Source organism: Aedes albopictus, chromosome 1, assembly GCF_035046485.1.
Source record: "Aedes albopictus strain Foshan chromosome 1, AalbF5, whole genome shotgun sequence".
Taxonomy (NCBI): Eukaryota; Metazoa; Arthropoda; class Insecta; order Diptera; family Culicidae; genus Aedes; species Aedes albopictus.
In genome coordinates, this window is record NC_085136.1 from 254,834,967 (window position 1) to 254,854,767 (window position 19,801).

A 19,801-nucleotide genomic window follows, 5' to 3' on the forward strand; every position below is an offset into this window, starting at 1 on the left:
AATTTAATTTTAATTTAATTTTAATTTAATTTTAATTTAATTTTAATTTAATTTTAATTTAATTTTAATTTAATTTTAATTTAATTTTAATTTAATTTTAATTTAATTTTAATTTAATTTTAATTTAATTTTAATTTAATTTTAATTTAATTTTAATTTAATTTTAATTTAATTTTAATTTAATTTTAATTTAATTTTAATTTAATTTTAATTTAATTTTAATTTAATTTTAATTTAATTTTAATTTAATTTTAATTTAATTTTAATTTAATTTTAATTTAATTTTAATTTAATTTTAATTTAATTTTAATTTAATTTTAATTTAATTTTAATTTAATTTTAATTTAATTTTAATTTAATTTTAATTTAATTTTAATTTAATTTTAATTTAATTTTAATTTAATTTTAATTTAATTTTAATTTAATTTTAATTTAATTTTAATTTAATTTTAATTTAATTTTAATTTAATTTTAATTTAATTTTAATTTAATTTTAATTTAATTTTAATTTAATTTTAATTTAATTTTAATTTAATTTTAATTTAATTTTAATTTAATTTTAATTTAATTTTAATTTAATTTTAATTTAATTTTAATTTAATTTTAATTTAATTTTAATTTAATTTTAATTTAATTTTAATTTAATTTTAATTTAATTTTAATTTAATTTTAATTTAATTTTAATTTAATTTTAATTTAATTTTAATTTAATTTTAATTTAATTTTAATTTAATTTTAATTTAATTTTAATTTAATTTTAATTTAATTTTAATTTAATTTTAATTTAATTTTAATTTAATTTTAATTTAATTTTAATTTAATTTTAATTAAATTTTAATTTAATTTTAATTTAATTTTAATTTAATTTTAATTTAATTTTAATTTAATTTTAATTTAATTTTAATTTAATTTTAATTTAATTTTAATTTAATTTTAATTTAATTTTAATTTAATTTCAATTTAATTTTAATTTAATTTTAATTTAATTTTAATTTAATTTTAATTTAATTTTAATTTAATTTTAATTTAATTTTAATTTAATTTTAATTTAATTTTAATTTAATTTTAATTTAATTTTAATTTAATTTTAATTTAATTTTAATTTAATTTTAATTTAATTTTAATTTAATTTTAATTTAATTTTAATTTAATTTTAATTTAATTTTAATTTAATTTTAATTTAATTTTAATTTAATTTTAATTTAATTTTAATTTAATTTTAATTTAATTTTAATTTAATTTTAATTTAATTTTAATTTAATTTTAATTTAATTTTAATTTAATTTTAATTTAATTTTAATTTAATTTTAATTTAATTTTAATTTAATTTTAATTTAATTTTAATTTAATTTTAATTTAATTTTAATTTAATTTTAATTTAATTTTAATTTAATTTTAATTTAATTTTAATTTAATTTTAATTTAATTTTAATTTAATTTTAATTTAATTTTAATTTAATTTTAATTTAATTTTAATTTAATTTTAATTTAATTTTAATTTAATTTTAATTTAATTTTTATTTAATTTTTATTTAATTTTAATTTAATTTTAATTTAATTTTAATTTAATTTTAATTTAATTTTAATTTAATTTTAATTTAATTTTAATTTAATTTTAATTTAATTTTAATTTAATTTTAATTTAATTTTAATTTAATTTTAATTTAATTTTAATTTAATTTTAATTTAATTTTAATTTAATTTAATTTAATTTTAATTTAATTTTAATTTAATTTTAATTTAATTTTAATTCAATTTTAATTTAATTTTAATTCAATTTTAATTTAATTTTAATTTTATTTTAATTTAATTTTAATTTAATTTTAATTTAATTTTAATTTAATTTTAATTTAATTTTGATTTAATTTTAATTTAATTTTAATTTAATTTTAATTTAATTTTAATTTAATTTTAATTTAATTTTAATTTAATTTTAATTTAATTTTAATTTAATTTTAATTTAATTTTAATTTAATTTTAATTTAATTTTAATTTAATTTTAATTTAATTTTAATTTAATTTTAATTTAATTTTAATTTAATTTTAATTTAATTTTAATTTAATTTTAATTTAATTTTAATTTAATTTTAATTTAATTTTAATTTAATTTTAATTTAATTTTAATTTAATTTTAATTTAATTTTAATTTAATTTTAATTTAATTTTAATTTAATTTTAATTTAATTTTAATTTAATTTTAATTTAATTTTAATTTAATTTTAATTTAATTTTAATTTAATTTTAATTTAATTTTAATTTAATTTTAATTTAATTTTAATTTAATTTTGATTTAATTTTAATTTAATTTTAATTTAATTTTAATTTAATTTTAATTTAATTTTAATTTAATTTTAATTTAATTTTAATTTAATTTTAATTTAATTTTAATTTAATTTTAATTTAATTTTAATTTAATTTTAATTTAATTTTAATTTAATTTTAATTTAATTTTAATTTAATTTTAATTTAATTTTAATTTAATTTTAATTTAATTTTAATTTAATTTTAATTTAATTTTAATTTAATTTTAATTTAATTTTAATTTAATTTTAATTTAATTTTAATTTAATTTTAATTTAATTTTAATTTAATTTTAATTTAATTTTAATTTAATTTTAATTTAATTTTAATTTAATTTTAATTTAATTTTGATTTAATTTTAATTTAATTTTAATTTAATTTTAATTTAATTTTAATTTAATTTTAATTTAATTTTAATTTAATTTTAATTTAATTTTAATTTAATTTTAATTTAATTTTAATTTAATTTTAATTTAATTTTAATTTAATTTTAATTTAATTTTAATTTAATTTTAATTTAATTTTAATTTAATTTTAATTTAATTTTAATTTAATTTTAATTTAATTTTAATTTAATTTTAATTTAATTTTAATTTAATTTTAATTTAATTTTAATTTAATTTTAATTTAATTTTAATTTAATTTTAATTTAATTTTAATTTAATTTTAATTTAATTTTAATTTAATTTTAATTTAATTTTAATTTAATTTTAATTTAATTTTAATTTAATTTTAATTTAATTTTAATTTAATTTTAATTTAATTTTAATTTAATTTTAATATAAATTTAATTTTTAATTAATTCAAATTCAAGTTTAAATTAAAGTTAAAATTAAAATTAAAATTAAAGTTAAAATTAAAATTCAAATTGAACAGGCTCCGAGTTTTTTTTATTGAATTTGTTCCGTCCAGCTTTCATTCGAGGCAAGAGTACGGTTGTAGTAGTGAACGTCGACAAAAGTTCACTACTACAATCATACTTCTTGCTCGGATGACAGCTGGAATGAAAACAAGCAGCATAAAATTTATGCCTAACATTTGTCTAACAGCCCATAGTAAAACATGTCTAACGTTAGTCTAATGTTAGACTAACAAACATGTTTCGAATTTGCAACATGCCTAACAAAAGTGTGTCATATCTGTCTAATTTTAGACTAACATTAGCCAAAAGTGAGACAAAAAGTTAGCCTAACATGCTGGCCAGTTAGTCTCACATTAGGCTAATGTTAGGCTAACCCTCCGTACTGGGTTGTCCCGTCGGGCCTCAATTTCAAGCAAATCTCCAAATTTGTCCCCGTGGTCCGAAGAATATATGTTTGCTTGTGATCGTTTAACCAAACCTCTCGTCTACAAATCACTCGCGCACCTTTCTCTATCTCCACTTAATCACCAAACAACTATCCGCAAATTCTACTTTTATTATTATACCGATTATCCACAATCGCAAAATGGTATCTTCAAACTGATTCAATTCTTCCTATTTTGTTTTTATTTACTTCATACCTTTGACAACTATCTGACTCTCTCTCCTTCTCATGTCATCTCTACTGTCACTCTGACACCTGTCAAACGACACTTACCAATACCTCATCGACCAAACGCATATCTCGTGGCAACCGGCACTTATGCAGTGATGCCAGAACAAAATGTATCATAATACATTTCTCAGCCGTTTGTCAACAGATTTTTTATGATCATATTTGGTTACACAAGTTAGTTATACATGAAAATGCAATTGCATCAAATACATAAAAGCTACTATCTCTTTGTACACACTAAGATTCAGATGTTCCAGCTCAGCAATTTTTTCACTGAGTTCAGTATTTTTTCCATCTTTTTACTGAGTTTTCAACAGCAGATTTATTTCGGTACACTCGGTAATCGTATTTACCGTTCACCAGTAACGATATTTACCGTGCTTTAGTAACTTTTGACAGTTTGTGAGCTGAGCTCGGTAACTCATTTACAGAATATCCGCAAAATAAATAACCGAGCGTACCGAGTTAAATCTGCTGTTGAGAACTCAGTAAAAATATGGGGAAAATACCGAGCTGATCTTAGTGTGTAATATTTGAGCTTAATAAACAGTAGCAAAAATATCACGGAATGTATGTAGGAAAAGCCTTTTTTACCCTTCTTACACCCATAAGAAGGGTATAAATACCGCTTGGAAAACCGACTTTCGATCCGAGGCCCGCAGGGCCGAGTCACATATACCAATCAACTCAGCTCGACGAATTGAGCAAATGTCTGTATGTGCGTGTGTGTGTATGTGTGTGTGTGTATGTATGTTACAAAAAAATGTCACTCACGGTTCTCAGCCGTCTGTTGACCGATTTGAGTTCTCTTGGAAGCAAATGAAAGCTACTACATCCTAGTAGAACGCTATTGAATTTTATTTTGATTGGACGTTCGGTTACCGAGATATCTTTCAAAGAGTGCTAGGGAGTAGTACAACTTAATTATTTTAGATATTTTTGACAAAGTGTATCACCATAAATTTCTCAGCCGTCTATCAACCGATTTGGGTTCTTAAGGCCCCAAACGAAAGCTACTACATCCTAGTAGAACGCTATTGATTTTTTTTGATTGGACGTTCGGTTACCGAGATATCTTTCAAAGAGTGCTAGGGAGTAGTACAACTTAATTATTTTAGATATTTTTGACAAAGTGTATCACCATAAATTTCTCAGCCGTCTATCAACCGATTTGGGTTCTTAAGGCCCCAAACGAAAGCTACTACATCCTAGTAGAACGCTATTGATTTTTTTTGATTGGACGTTCGGTTACCGAGATATCTTTCAAAGAGTGCTAGGGAGTAGTACAACTTAATTATTTTAGATATTTTTGACAAAGTGTATCACCATAAATTTCTCAGCCGTCTATCAACCGATTTGGGTTCTTAAGGCCCCAAACGAAAGCTACTACATCCTAGTAGAACGCTATTGAATTTTATTTTGATTGGACGTTCGGTTACCGAGATATCTTTCAAAGAGTGCTAGGGAGTAGTACAACTTAATTATTTTAGATATTTTTGACAAAGTGTATCACCATAAATTTCTCAGCCGTCTATCAACCGATTTGGGTTCTTAAGGCCCCAAACGAAAGCTACTACATCCTAGTAGAACGCTATTGAATTTTTTTTTTGATTGGACGTTCAGTTACCGAGATATCTTTCAAAGAGTGCTAGGGAGTAGTACAACTTAATTATTTTAGATATTTTTGACAAAGTGTATCACCATAAATTTCTCAGCCGTCTATCAACCGATTTGGGTTCTTAAGGCCCCAAACGAAAGCTACTACATCCTAGTAGAACGCTATTGATTTTTTTTGATTGGACGTTCGGTTACCGAGATATCTTTCAAAGAGTGCTAGGGAGTAGTACAACTTAATTATTTTAGATATTTTTGACAAAGTGTATCACCATAAATTTCTCAGCCGTCTATCAACCGATTCGGGTTCTTAAGGCCCGAAACGAAAGCTACTGCACCCTAGAAGAACGCTTTTGAATTTCATTCCGATTGGACATTTTGTAACCGAGATATCTTTCGGGGAGTACTTTGGAGTAATACAACTTAACTTTTTGAGAGGTCTTTGACAAAATGCTTCATAATAAATGAATCAGCCGTGTGTCAATCGATTTGAGTTCTCTCAGCATCAAATGAAAGCTACAGCATCCAAGTAGTATGCTATTAAATTTCATGCCGTTTGGACATTTTGTTTCCGAGATATCTTTCCACGAGTACTAAGGAGTAATGAAATTTACGCTTTTGAGAGATTTTTGATAAAATGTATCATAATACATTTCTCAGCCGTTTGTCAACAGATTTTTTATGATCATATTTGGTTACACAAGTTAGTTATACATGAAAATGCAATTGCATCAAATACATAAAAGCTACTATCTCTTTGTAATATTTGAGCTTAATTAACAGCAGCAAAAATATCACGGAATGTATGTAGGAAAAGCCTTTTTACCCTTCTTACACCCATAAGAAGGGTATAAATATCGCTCGAAAAACCGACTTTCGATCCGAGGCCCGGAGGGCCGAGTCTCATATACCAATGAACTCAGCTCGACGAACTGAGCAAATGTCTGTATGTGTGTGTGTGTGTGTGTGTATGTGTGTATGTGTGTATGTGTGTATGTGTGTGTGTGTATGTGCGTTACAAAAAAAAGTCACGCACGTTTCTCAGCCGTCTGTCAACCGATTTGAGTTCTCTTGGAAGCAAATGAAAGCTACTACATCCTAGTAGAACGCTATTGAATTTTTTTTCGATTGAACGTTTGGTTACCGAGATTTCTCTCAAAGAGTACTTATGAGTCATACTTCTAAACTTTTAAAGATTTTTGACCAAGTGTATCATAATAAATATTTCAACCGTTTGTCAATCGATTTGGGTTCTCTTGGCACCAAATGAAAGCTGCAGCATCCTAGTAGATCGCCCAGAAATTTTATTTCGATTGGACATTTGGTTACAGAGATATCTTTCGAAGAGTACTAAGGATTTATACAACTAAACCTTCTGAGATTTTTGACCAAAAGTATCATAATAAATATCTTTGCCGTCTATCAACCGATTTCGGTTATCCTGGCACCAAATGAAAGCTACAACATTCTAGTAGAACCCTATACAATTTCATTAGGATTGGACATTTGGTTACCGAGATATCTTTCAAAGACTACTTGGGAGTAATACAGGTTAACTTTTTTAGAGATTTTTGACTAAGGGTACCATAATAAATATCTCAGCCGTTTGTCAACCGATTTGGGTTCTCTAAGCACCAAATGAAAGCTACAATATCCTTGTATAAGGCCCTGAAATTTTATTTCGATTTGACATTTGATTACTTAGATATCTTACGAAGAGTATTTCAATATATTCTTTTTTACCCTTCTTACACCCATAAGAAGGGTATAAATATCGCTCGAAAAACCGACTTTCGATCCGAGGCCCGGAGGGCCGAGTCTCATATACCAATGAACTCAGCTCGACGAACTGAGCAAATGTCTGTATGTGTGTGTGTATGTGCGTTACAAAAAAAAGTCACGCACGTTTCTCAGCCGTCTGTCAACCGATTTGAGTTCTCTTGGAAGCAAATGAAAGCTACTACATCCTAGTAGAACGCTATTGAATTTTTTTTCGATTGGACGTTTGGTTACCGAAATATCTCTCAAAGAGTACTTATGAGTCATACTTCTAAACTTTTGAAGATTTTTGACCAAGTGTATAATAAATATTTCAACCGTTTGTCAATCGATTTGGGTTCTCTTGGCACCAAATGAAAGCTACAGCATCCTAGTAGATCGCCCAGAAATTTTATTTCGATTGGACATTTGGTTACAGAGATATCTTTCGAAGAGTACTAAGGATTTATACAACTAAACGTTTTGAGATTTTTGACCAAAAGTATCATAATAAATATCTTTGCCGTCTATCAACCGATTTCGGTTATCCTGGCACCAAATGAAAGCTACAACATTCTAGTAGAACCCTATACAATTTCATTAGGATTGGACATTTGGTTACCGAGATATCTTTCAAAGACTACTTGGGAGTAATACAGGTTAACTTTTTTAGAGATTTTTGACCAAGGGTACCATAATAAATATCTCAGCCGTTTGACAACCGATTTGGGTTCTCTAAGCACCAAATGAAAGCTACAATATCCTTGTATAAGGCCCTGAAATTTTATTTCGATTTGACATTTGATTACTTAGATATCTTACGAAGAGTATTTCAATATATTCTTTTTTACCCTTCTTACACCCATAAGAAGGGTATAAATATCGCTCGAAAAACCGACTTTCGATCCGAGGCCCGGAGGGCCGAGTCTCATATACCAATGAACTCAGCTCGACGAACTGAGCAAATGTCTGTATGTGTGTGTGTATGTGCGTTACAAAAAAAAGTCACGCACGTTTCTCAGCCGTCTGTCAACCGATTTGAGTTCTCTTGGAAGCAAATGAAAGCTACTACATCCTAGTAGAACGCTATTGAATTTTTTTTCGATTGGACGTTTGGTTACCGAGATATCTCTCAAAGAGTACTTATGAGTCATACTTCTAAACTTTTAAAGATTTTTGACCAAGTGTATCATAATAAATATTTCAACCGTTTGTCAATCGATTTGGGTTCTCTTGGCACCAAATGAAAGCTACAGCATCCTAGTAGATCGCCCAGAAATTTTATTTCGATTGGACATTTGGTTACAGAGATATCTTTCGAAGAGTACTAAGGATTTATACAACTAAACCTTTTGAGATTTTTGACCAAAAGTATCATAATAAATATCTTTGCCGTCTATCAACCGATTTCGGTTATCCTGGCACCAAATGAAAGCTACAACATTCTAGTAGAACCCTATACAATTTCATTAGGATTGGACATTTGGTTACCGAGATATCTTTCAAAGACTACTTGGGAGTAATACAGGTTAACTTTTTTAGAGATTTTTGACCAAGGGTACCATAATAAATATCTCAGCCGTTTGTCAACCGATTTGGGTTCTCTAAGCACCAAATGAAAGCTACAATATCCTTGTATAAGGCCCTGAAATTTTATTTCGATTTGACATTTGATTACTTAGATATCTTACGAAGAGTATTTCAATATATACTTTTTACCCTTCTTACACCCATAAGAAGGGTATAAATATCGCTCGAAAAACCGACTTTTGATCCGAGGCCCGGAGGGCCGAGTCTCATATACCAATGAACTCAGCTCGACGAACTGAGCAAATGTCTGTATGTGTGTGTGTGTGTATGTGTGTATGTGTGTGTGTGTGTATGTGCGTTACAAAAAAAAGTCACGCACGTTTCTCAGCCGTCTGTCAACCGATTTGAGTTCTCTTGGAAGCAAATGAAAGCTACTATATCCTAGTAGAACGCTATTGAATTTTTTTTCGATTGGACGTTTGGTTACCGAGATATCTCTCGAAGAGTACTTATGAGTCATACTTCTAAACTTTTTAAGATTTTTCACCAAGTGTATCATAATAAATATTTCTGCCGTTTGTCAATCGATTTAAGTTCTCTTGGCTCCAAATGAAAGCTACAGCATCCTAGTAGATCACCCAGAAATTTAATTTCGATTGGACATTTGGTTACAGAGATATCTTTCGAAGAGTACTTAGGATTTATACAACTAAACTTTTTGAGATTTTTGACCAATTGTATAATAATAAATATCTTAGCCGTCTGTCAACCGATTTCGGTTACCCTGGCGCCAAATGAAAGCTACGACATTCTAGTAGAACCCTATACAATTTCATTAGGATTGGACATTTGATTACCGAGATATCTTTCAAAGAGTACTTGGGAGTAATACAGGTTAACTTTTTGAAAGATTTTGGACCAAGGGTACCATAATAAATATCTCAGCCATCTGTCAACCGATATGGGTTCTCTAAGCACCAAATGAAAGCTACAATATCCTTGTATAAGGCCCTGAAATTTTATTTCGATTGGACCTTTGATTACTGAGATATCTTACGAAGAATATTTCAATAAATTCTTTTTACCCTTCTTACACCAATAAGAAGGGTATAAATACCGCTTGGAAAACCGACTTTCGATCCGAGGCCCGCAGGGCCGAGTCACATATACCAATCAACTCAGCTCGACAAATTGAGCAAATGTCTGTATGTGTGTGTGTGTGTATGTGTGTATGTGTGTGTGTGTGTATGTGCGTTACAAAAAAAAGTCACGCACGTTTCTCAGCCGTCTGTCAACCGATTTGAGTTCTCTTGGAAGCAAATGAAAGCTACTACATCCTAGTAGAACGCTATTGAATTTTTTTTCGATTGGACGTTTGGTTACCGAGATATCTCTCGAAGAGTACTTATGAGTCATACTTCTAAACTTTTTAAGATTTTTGACCAAGTGTATCATAATAAATATTTCGACCGTTTGTCAATCGATTTGGGTTCTCTTGGCACCAAATGAAAGCTACAGCATCCTAGTAGATCGCCCAGAAATTTTATTTCGATTGGACATTTGGTTACAGAGATATCTTTCGAAGAGTACTTCGAATTTATACAACTAAACCTTTTGAGATTTTTGACCAAAAGTATCATAATAAATATCTTAGCCGTCTGTCAACCGATTTCGGTTATCCTGGCACCAAATAAAAGCTACAACATTCTAGTAGAACCCTATACATTTTCATTAGGATTGGACATTTGGTTACCGAGATATCTTTCAAAGAGTACTTGGGAGTAATACAGGTTAACTTTTTGAGATTTTTGACCAAGGGTACCATAATAAATATCTCAGCCGTCTGTCAACCGATTTGGGTTCTCTAAGCACCAAATGAAAGCTACAATATGCTTGTATAAGGCCCTGAAATTTTATTTCGATTCGACATTTGATTACTGAGATATCTTACGTAGAGTATTTCAATAAATTATTTTTTTTTATTATATTCACTTGTTATCTTGCATTTGTTTTTGACCAGTCTATGGGAAATTATTTTTCAATAAATAATGCTGATCTCATACAAAGTGTATTCTAGCAGGTTATTGTTTTCAACAAAATTATAATTAACAAATTACAAATACACAGGAATTTTATGAAAACTAACAATATGTTAAATGAAAGCTTTAAATTTATATATTGTGGGAAAAATGCAAGAACTGTACAGCCAAAATAACTAGTTAATGCCAAAACTGATTAACTTAGTAGATGTATCATTTTTGTCCTTTCAACACCATAACCATGAATACCAAGTACTTCGGAGTTAATTTATTCGACTGATTAAGAGATATTAGACAAAGTGCATCTTGCTGATTTTTTTTATCCATTTGTTAATCGATTCAAGATTATTTGGCAGTTAACAAAAGATACAATATTCCAGAATATGAAAGCTATTTTTTTAACATTCCATATAAGATTCTTGGAGGTATCTGGCATTACTGGTAAGTCCATGGTCTATGCTATTTTGGGAACCATTTCACTAGATGTCAAATCCACAATATTTTCTAGAACTTTTGGCCAATCGCACAAAATAAATTTGCTTAATACGCATAATACAACAATATTTTTAATAAGTGTAAGAAGGGTTCTGTTCACCATAGGTGGATTAAATCGGGTTTTTTATTATTATATTCACTTGTTATCTTGCATTTGTTTTTGACCAGTCTATGGGAAATTATTTTTCAATTGATAATGCTGACCTCATACAAAGTGTATTCTAGCAGGTAATTGTTTTCAACAAAATTGTAAATAACAAATTACAAATACACAGGAGTTTTATGAAAACTAACAATATGGTAAACGAAAGCTTTGAATTTATATATTGTGGGAAAAATGCAAGAACCAGACAGCCAAAATAACTAGCTAATGCCAAAACTGATTAACTTAGTAGATATATCATTTTTGTCGTTTTTACACCATAACCATGAATACCAAGTACTTCGGAGCAAATTTATTCGATTGATTAACCCTCTAATACCCAACCCCGCCTTTAGACGGGGTATAGTTTGAGCATTTTTGTAATTTTTGTTCCGTGGAAAATAAGAATTTTTATATTTTTGGCTGATATTTAAAACTGTTTTGTATATCTCAAAATGGTTTTTGGTGTATTTTAAAGCGTATAAACATTTTTTAAAAATCATTGAAAAATTGATGTTTTGGTCACCTTTTAGAAGTCATTGTTTATTTTTTATTCAATCGCTACAATTAACATATTTTAAATTTTTCCCAAATCATTCTATCCTAGTTTAATAGTTTAAGAGAATCGAATACACTCTAAAATTATTTTCCCTAAAATTACACAGAAAATAAAATTTTCTATGAAAAAAATTTAAAATAAAAATATTTCAACAAGGGAGTCATAAAATCTCAAAATGTTTTCATCTCAAAAAATCCGTATCCCAATAGGCTTCCAGGAAAAATATAAAACTCTGGGGATGTTCAAAAATAAAAATTAGAAAAATCAAAAACTGAAATTCACGAAATCGAGAATTAAAAAGAATCATCTTCCAAAACATGTTTAAATCGATTTTAGATGACGAAAAATGATATTTAGATCAAAATAAAAAATTTGGGTATTAGAGGGTTAAGAGATATTAGACAAAGTGTATCTCGCTGATTTTCTTATCCATTAGTTAATCGATTCAAGATCTTTTGGCAGTTAACAAAAGATACAATATTCCAGAATATGTAAGCAATTTCTTTTAAATTTCACACAAGATTCTAGAAGGTGTCTGACATTTCTGGTAGTTAAGTCCATGGTCCATGATGCTAATTTGGAAACCAATCCACTAGATGCCAAATCCACAATATTTTCTAGAACTTTTGGTCAATTACACAAAGTAAATATGTTAAATACAAATAATACAACAATAATTTTAATAAGTGTAAGAAGGGTTCTGTTCACCATAGGTGGATTAAATCGGGTTTTTTATTATTATATTCACTTGTTATCTTGCATTTGTTTTTGACCAGTCTATGGGAAATTATTTTTCAATTGATAATGCTGACCTCATACAAAGTGTTTTCTAGCAGGTAATTGTTTTCAACAAAATTGTAAATAACAAATTACAAATACACAGGAGTTTTATGAAAACTAACAATATGGTAAACGAAAGCTTTGAATTTATATATTGTGGGAAAAATGCAAGAACCAGACAGCCAAAATAACTAGCTAATGCCAAAACTGATTAACTTAGTAGATATATCATTTTTGTCGTTTTTACACCATAACCATGAATACCAAGTACTTCGGAGCAAATTTATTCGATTGATTAACCCTCTAATACCCAACCCCGCCTTTAGACGGGGTATAGTTTGAGCATTTTTGTAATTTTTGTTCCGTGGAAAATAAGAATTTTTATATTTTTGGCTGATATTTAAAACTGTTTTGTATATCTCAAAATGGTTTTTGGTGTATTTTAAAGCGTATAAACATTTTTTAAAAATCATTGAAAAATTGATGTTTTGGTCACCTTTTAGAAGTCATTGTTTATTTTTTATTCAATCGCTACAATTAACATATTTTAAATTTTTCCCAAATCATTCTATCCTAGTTTAATAGTTTAAGAGAATCGAATACACTCTAAAATTATTTTCCCTAAAATTACACAGAAAATAAAATTTTCTATGAAAAAAATTTAAAATAAAAATATTTCAACAAGGGAGTCATAAAATCTCAAAATGTTTTCATCTCAAAAAATCCGTATCCCAATAGGCTTCCAGGAAAAATATAAAACTCTGGGGATGTTCAAAAATAAAAATTAGAAAAATCAAAAACTGAAATTCACGAAATCGAGAATTAAAAAGAATCATCTTCCAAAACATGTTTAAATCGATTTTAGATGACGAAAAATGATATTTAGATCAAAATAAAAAATTTGGGTATTAGAGGGTTAAGAGATATTAGACAAAGTGTATCTCGCTGATTTTCTTATCCATTAGTTAATCGATTCAAGATCTTTTGGCAGTTAACAAAAGATACAATATTCCAGAATATGTAAGCAATTTCTTTTAAATTTCACACAAGATTCTAGAAGGTGTCTGACATTTCTGGTAGTTAAGTCCATGGTCCATGATGCTAATTTGGAAACCAATCCACTAGATGCCAAATCCACAATATTTTCTAGAACTTTTGGTCAATTACACAAAGTAAATATGTTAAATACAAATAATACAACAATAATTTTAATAAGTGTAAGAAGGGTTCTGTTCACCATAGGTGGATTAAATCGGGTTTTAACTTAAAAATTACCAAAATTCCTAAGGTACAAAATATGAAAATTTGAAAAGTTTTGTGACATATTAATTTTGTACCAAACGTGCATTCAAACAGTCCAATAACAAGCTTTCATATGCTGGGTAATTATTATTATTATATTTTATTAAAGACACTTTACCAAAAAAGTTGGCATTCGTGTCCAGCTGGGTAATATAAAACATAAATTCCATTCTCAAAATATTATTATTTTACTTTTTTCGAATAATTCATTTTTCAATTTTATGACTTAGGCCACTTTGGCAGTGAAAATGTCATTGAAATACAAAAGCTGGTATGCTTTTAATTAAGAATCATAAAACTACAATACATTATCTTTGTTATAAGGCGAAAAAAAAATATCAATTCCGTTTTTTGAGAGTTTTGGCCGCCCCTTTGTATGGAGCCCGACCAATGTGCGATGGTCAAAACAATCGTCTTTTGATTTGTACTGCAAAAATAGTTGAAAAGTGTACCATTACATTACAGTAATTGAAAGAGAAAGTGAACAAAGAGAGCCTCTCAAATGCAGATAGGACCTATTGAAATGTTTGGCCTGATTTGTTGTTTTGTAAACAGATTTCGCCTTTGAAAAACCATAGAATTCATATTTCTCAGTAACATCCAGCATTTACAGGTAGGTACTAATGGCCACATGAATGAATTAACTACATCGGCTGTTTTCCTACTCTCCGCATCGACCAATGTGGCGCTAGCTTCTATGCGCGAAAAATCGCTAAAAGTAAATCGCAAAAATATTGTATGGCGAATACCATCTAAAGGCAAATTCTTCAAAGGGGAACACATTATTCGAAAAAATATTTGGTAGTGGTTGTGCACAATGGTGACCACTATTAAGCCTACCAAATATTTTTTCGGAAAAAGCTTTGTATTTCAAGTAATTCAAGTTTAGATGCATTTCGCCATACAAAATTAAATTGATTTACTCCTGCTGATCAACTGTGGCTGCGCGCAAAGCATGTAGTCCATTGTGAACGATTTATGGTATGGATCATATGACCTGAGGTCTGACTTGTGATATTTGGCAGTTATTTGAAAAGATTGATGATAGATCTTATCAACAGCTGCTAAGCAATACATATCAGACAGACATCAGAGTGTTTGGTTCTTACCATAACCCTTTCGGGACGGAGCACAAAAAAGTTTAATTTCCATACAAATTGCTCAACTTTGGGACTTCAGAACTCTTAGATTTCCCAAAGAAGCAACAATTATTTTTCCTCATTTGAAAGAACTACTCTTTATCTTTCGATTTCTAGCTTTGACTACCTGGATAAATCGGAAATAAAAAATATGCGACACATACAACTTTTTCATATTTTACGGTTTTTGCCCACTTTTTGTTTAACTTGTTGTGGTACATTTCACAGGCAATGTAAACAAGAGTTTATTTACACACAAACAAGTATAGGTAATGGCTTAACTATTGAAACAGTTTACATCACATAAAACAAAGTATAAACAGACGAAAAAAATATGCAAAACTGTTACCGCTCAACAGTATAATTAATTAACTGCATCGGCTGTTTTCCTACTCTCCACATCGATCAATGTGGCGCTAGCTTCTATGCGCGAAAAATCGCTAAAAGTAAATCGCAAAAATATTGTATGGCGAATAGCATCTAGAGGCAAATTTATCGAAGTGGAATACATTATTCGAAAAAATATTTGGTAGTGGCTGTGCACAATGGTGACTACTATTATGCCTACCAAATATTTTTTCAGTAAAAGCTTTCTATTCCAAGTAATTCAAGTTTAGATGCTTTTCACCATACAAAATAAAACTGATTTACTCCTGCTGATCAACTGTGGGTGTGCGCCAAGCGGATAGTCCATTGTGCTGGTTCGTCACGAAAGGGATAAAATGTGCATATCATTCTGGCTGCCGTTAGTGCTAGTAAATGCTGGATATAAATGATAACGGGGAACATAAATTTCATGGATTTTCATGGATTGTAACAACGATTCATTTGACGCCATCCAATTAATTGTAGTTGTATTGTAAGAACAATGAAAAAACATTAGGATATATTGTTTCCTTTTGAAAATTGCCCTGAAAATGTCTCATAAAAACACAATACATTCTATTGTTTTTCGTGAAAAAATGTATGAAAATTTTCTCAAAATTGTATGGTTAAGATCAAGAATAGATAGAATTTAGGCTTTTCTGCGTAGTCTTCCTTTTGCCTGCGATTGAAATCGGTCTCTTCTACGATGCTGCTGAAAATGGTTCACTTGCTTCCTATGGGCCGAAACGACGTCTAGCTCTTGATTGCATCTCATAATCCCATCACTTCCTCACAAAATATTCAAAGTTCCGCAGACTTTCACAAAGGTGCTACGCGAAAATAGTTTCTATTGGGTTTCTATTACTTTCTTTATACTTCTCGGAAAATGAATTAACTACATCGGCTGTTTTCCTACTCTCCGCATCGACCAATGTGGCGCTAGTTTCTATGCGCGAAAAATCGCTAAAAGTAAATCGCAAAAATATTGTACGGCGAATACCATCTAAAGGCAAATTTCTCGAAGTGGAACACGTTATTCGAAAAAATATTTGGTAGTGGTTGTGCACAATGGTGACCACTATTAAGCCTACCAAATATTTTCTCGGGAAAAGCTTTCTATTTCAAGTAATTTAAGTTTAGATGCTTTTCGCCATACAAAATTAAATTGATTTACTCCTGCTGATCAACTGTGGCTGCGTGCAAAGCGGGTAGTCCATTGATCCAAAACCAAATAATCCCGAAAACTGAGAAGCTGGACCGCGACTGAATCAAACAATCAAACGTCACAACAAAACGAAACTATCTCGATGCATGTGTAGTGGTGGGTGAAACATCAGTTTTGACAGTTCAAGTACACTGTTAATTTGTAGTACTGGATGATAATCGCAAATGCATTTAATCAGGCCCCTGACACGGCCTATATCAATGCATTGGAATCATGGTAGACAGGATGTCCTGGGCGCTAATAAATAGCGCCCACTGTCAAATGCGAAAACATCAACAATCAGTTTTTGGAATCATTTTTTCCAGCTGTTATGATCACAAAACACTTCATACTCGCTTAAATATTAATGTACGGTAAGAGGAGCATGCGATTAGTTGAATTAAGCAACCCAACAAACACGCATTGTGAATGTGATTTCGTGTGTGGCTCACAACATCAAACAAAAGCTGCGTTTGTTGATTACACGCTCGTTTCAATTTGCACGAATATGAATATAAGGCATTAAATGCAAATTTTTGAAGTGAAACGCCCCTTGGTTAAGATACACAACGACCACCATTTTTTATTGTAAAAGTGCCATTATATTCGTTGAATGATATAGAACAATAGGGGTGATGGTGAGTGTGCTGTGCAAATTACAATACGTTCAATGGTGAATAATTTTCGAAAAAATGGTGTTGTAACAATAAAATTTATCGTATTTTTATGATATTTTTTATCAGGGATTGAATGCAAATTGAACGTGTAAACAGCACCATTCATCTCACTTGAGCAAATGACTTGACATGAACGAAACATGCTGAACTTTTTCATTCAAGTCAAACGAAATCTCACTTGATGCCTGGTTTACATGGTGCAAGGTGACTCCTAGATCGACACTACTACACTACACTACACTACTAACAAAAAAATCTTCCATAGACATTCATGGAGATACAGAAATTTTCGGTCTCTAGAACAACGGTTACCTTACTAACATTCCTTCCTTTTCTCGATTATTATAAAAACGAGGTCAGCGCCGCTATTGACCTTTCTTAAGTTGGGAGCTCTCGAACTGTGCACATCTAGGTACACATTGAGAATGCAGTTACCCAACTAACAATCACTCATTTAACAGGCACCATTATGACGAATTAATTCAGCATAATGTTGAATAACATTTGAATTATTTTCACTTACAACCTATGTTCGGGTTTTGTTCACACAAATTTGGAGAAGTTATAAAGCATGTTGTGCACCAACTTATTTTTTTGTTGTTCAAAGCGTTTTACAAATGTACAAGAAAGTTGTTATTAAGCTTTGGCAAAAATGACTGAAAATAAATAAAATGCAAAAATGTTGAACTCTCACGATAGTAATTATTTGCTCTCATGTTGAGAACACCTATTATGAAATAAGAATTACATATAAAATTACTGTCAGTATTTTTATCGCACGGTGAGAAAACTTGTATCGAATACGGCCAAAAAGTGTTGGTCCTTATTGAAGATATTGTTTCCAGACGAACTAATTGCGATATGAATATGTTTTTGAATGTATGACAATATGTGGCGCGGTATGGTCTTGGACATGGTGCATTCACAGCATCTGTTCAGGTAATCTACTCCCCTAATAAAAATATATTATAAACTGCTGATAAGATGAATCATTGTATCATTCCATATATGATCAGGATGATAGCCCATAAGGGTTGTTAAGCACGTTTTATCATATTTTTCTATTAGGGTCATGCTCAGTCGAAGATCCGTTAAGCATTTTTTTTTTATTTATGCTTTTCTCATGGAATCTTGATAATATGTTTAATAAATAGTGCATAAGGATGTTTAGGGATACTTGAAATGTGTCGATTTCTGAATGCTGTTTTGTTATCTAGGTTACTGTGGGAACAATATTCAGTAAACACGACAGCACTGAAATGTCAAATGCATCGATCCAAGCATCTCGTACAATCGAACTGCTGCGGAAGATAAAAAATATAATAATCAAAGTACAAGATATCTTGTTACAGACTAATAATAATAAATAAATGCCTCATTTTTTACGTTGATTACGTCTCTTGGCACTCAATGTTAAGCAACATAATTCTATTCTGTTTTATTTTATGTGATTCGTTTAAAATTTTGGTCCTTTAATAACTTGGTTGTCTAAACAGTTTTAGCCATGATTTATCCCATAATCCGAACAAAGTTCCGAGTCAAACTATGACGGGCTGAAGGCGTTTATTTGACAAGTGAAAAGCACATTGTTCAGGAGCATATGCTTATTTATCGATACAGCTTAATAAGATGCAGACAAATGTTTTGTTAAACTCTTTTGTTAAGAAATCAATACTTGTCGAATAAATTTTTTATTAAATTTTTGAAAAGTGCTTCAATTTATCATTGTTAATACCGATGAGGAAAGTCGAACATTGACTATTTTCTCAATTGAAAAATTATTTAAACAGTAATGTATAGAGCATAATTTTAGTTCAGCTATCATTACCATTATTAAGCAACAATGTGCTTGTTTGTGACTTGCAATTGTTAGTTGGGTAGTCCGAATACCAAAATCGTTGGTGTGCTAGATGGTACAGTAGACGTTCGCTCGTTGCAAACGGTTTAACTGCAATGCTTTATAACTGCAAGTCCGCTAAGTGCAACAATTTTGCAGTTATCGCACCGCTATCTGTCAAAAACAAAACGTCAACAGAGTTGCGATGTTTTTCAGATGCACTACACCTGCATTGCGATGTTTTTGAGTGCATTCTGGCTGCGTCCAACAGCATTTGACAACTGTTTGACGGCTGTCAGTCGTTGCAGTTAGCGAATTTCATTCGGTAACTGAAACGTAAACATGTTGCACTTATCGAACGTCTACTGTAGTTGGAAACTGATGTTTTGTGGCTTCTCAGTCTTGACAACATCAAAGCGTTGTTATTTTATTTTGCCCCACGTTTCGGTCCATTTGGGACCTTCTTCAGGGACTCAATAGCTAAAGTGGACGAGAACACTGTAACTATTGAGTCCCTGAA